This window comes from Coptis chinensis, chromosome 6 (genome assembly GCF_015680905.1).
Source record: "Coptis chinensis isolate HL-2020 chromosome 6, ASM1568090v1, whole genome shotgun sequence".
NCBI lineage: Eukaryota > Viridiplantae > Streptophyta > Magnoliopsida > Ranunculales > Ranunculaceae > Coptis > Coptis chinensis.
In genome coordinates this window covers 98345583-98348144 of record NC_141461.1, presented here as the reverse complement: position 1 = coordinate 98348144, position 2562 = coordinate 98345583, and the positions used below count along the sequence as shown (strand labels likewise).

The 2562-nt window shown below is 39.5% G+C and overlaps 1 long non-coding RNA gene across 1 annotated transcript; it reads left to right on the top strand.

Annotated features, from left to right (window-relative positions):
- The first annotated feature begins 945 nt into the window (after positions 1-945).
- On the top strand, positions 946-1710 carry LOC147495986 (uncharacterized). The gene is made up of 2 exons (XR_015199645.1): positions 946-1259; positions 1371-1710. It is a non-coding gene; the product is annotated as an uncharacterized LOC147495986 (long non-coding RNA).
- Positions 1711-2562: the final 852 nt, after the last annotated feature.

Genomic DNA, 2562 nt, shown 5'->3' with positions numbered 1-2562 from the left:
TCGTGTGATTGTTTCTCGAATCGAGGGATGGAGATCTTGGCAACAGAGTTGGTGCGACCTCTGGGGTCTTGACAACAGGAGAGAAGTGATGACGCTACGTAGCGTTTGAGCTTGAATGAGCGTTATAGTCAGCTGGGTGTTGTGACCCAAGTGAGTCCGTGGGCATCCTGCTTTGGAGATCGTCGTCAATAGCTAGCCTTGAATTCGCGTGACTATAGTTAGCCCCAATTTTGGAGCTTCATTAACCTGTAAAAATAAAAATAAAAATGCGGGCTAGCACCAAAGAGTTAGTACGAACTAACAGTAGTAATTTTGGAGATGCCTGGATCATAATAACTGAATTGAGCCTATTGAGATGATAATGACTAGCCCCAGTTCGAAATGGTCGGCTAGCCCCCTCGCGGTGCATTGGAGCTTGATTGACCTGCACTAGATCGAATTTTCTTGTTGGAGCAGGGTAATGTGCCCGTTCATTATGCCTAGGTGACCGACTAAACTCTGGACTTGAGCTTCGAGGCTTTCCATGCTTCGTGGGCTTGAGAACCGTTGGTTTTTGAGTTTTTGAGTTGTGTGAAAGTGGTTTCTCAAATAATCGGTGACCACGGACGGGCCAATGTAAAGGTGTGTTGTGATATTCCTTACAAACGGTCTGGGGGGGATATGGATGGATGGGTGAGACCGAAGTTCGCTTTGAGAGCTTAATCGCCTACGATCTTACTCGGATTCTTGGGGTCGAGTAGAATCCCGAGGTCCAATGTAGTTCATAGGAGTGGTATTTATAGAGATTGAAAGTGTATCCTCACCCTCCACGTGTAAAGGATGTCACCAACGTGGGGTGTGGATCATGGGAGCACGGAGAAATATCTACATAGGTCCGGCGCGATGATGAGGAGTGGCGCCGGGCAAGTAGCTTGCAGCCCGTGACCCGATGGTCGACAATCGGGATTAGTGCAAGTACACCTTCAGTCATGATTGCTTATGGATAGGGGGTCTGTGTCACTGCCTGGTGTAGTTCGCGTGATGTTGCGATCTGTCTTGTGGCGCGATGTTGGCTCATGGATGCGACCTGATACCATAGGTCGGTGCATTAGTTCCACCATGCTAAGCGCGTGCTGGATAGAGAATATCACTCCCCTACATGCATGTTTAAGTTGTTGGATGATGATTGTTGCTGATGAGAATCTTACATGTATGAATGTATGCTTGCATGTTCAAGTTTGAGGTTGAAAGCAGTTAGAGGGTTTGATTTTTCTTGTTTGGTTAGTTTTGATTATTGATTTTCATTTTCTGGTTATCAGTTTTTATAAATAATGTATATCTGAAGGTTATCAGTTTAATATGAGAGCTAACTTGATCCACCACCACGACAGGTTAAGAAGCTGGTTGCTGAGATCGACTCCTAACCTGTTTCTGCCTTAAGACCACATCATTCCTATAAGTTAGCTATGCTATTATACCAGTATCGCCTTGTAGACATTGCAATAGAATAAAATTTCATCCATAAAATATTTCAGGGTTTCTAAGAAACCATCATTAAATATGTCAAAATTTTCAATACTTCTTATAAAACAAAGAATTGGATGAAGAGATATGCAATATTGGTGCATATTTTACTACAATTCCACGAACGATCACGTTAAACTTACATAGTTACATATCATGTCCTCGATCTTGTGTTAGTTTCTTTGTAATGAACTGTTCCGTTGACAAGGCTATATTTGAGTCAGTTCATTTGATAATCTGTGTGGCTAGTTGTTGTTCCTGTTAATGCTTTAATCTAAAGCGCTTGCACCACATAATTTAACGATAAGAAATTAGAAGTAAAAATTAAATTAAAGCGCTTAGTCACCTTCCAATCTAAATTCGCATCCTCACAGTTCATAATTTGTTACTAGTTACGCCAAATTAACAAAATAATAAATAATAAATTAATTAAAGTAGGCGTTGGCTTTAATCTATAAACAAACACTTCCAACATGATCAATAAGATCCGTAGTTTTTGCAGGAAAAACCAACCCTTTCATTTTCTTCTTCCTATTCTATGCAATTGTATAGGGTTGCACGCTATAATTCGAAAATTTAGACTTCCTTGGAAAGCAAGAGTTTGAATTTTTACAAACTGTGGTTTAACTAAATGGATAAGAGTTTTGAATGTACTGGCAACTTGGAGTTTGTTTTCATTAGGAATTCTAGTTTAATAATGAATAGAAATTTTAGCAACTTAAAGTTTGTTTTCAGGTTTAAGTTGAATTGGTATATAATTTTCTAGTATTGTACCGTCGGTTGATCTGTACACCTTATAAACAGAGTTGTGGTTGAATTGGTATATAGTCTTGTATGTAGAGTTGTAGACTTATTACGTGGGATAGATGACTGCTACACCTTATAAATTTATATGTTAATTCAAGTTAAGTTCTCTCTACAGATAGATACTATGGATATAACAAACTCATGCCTTCCGGGGATTCCCATGCTCTGGACTCAGGTATCTAAATTTTTTTTTCTCAAAAGAAAATAAGTGGAAAACCCTTCCGTGTGACATAATTGCTGACATTTTTGCAA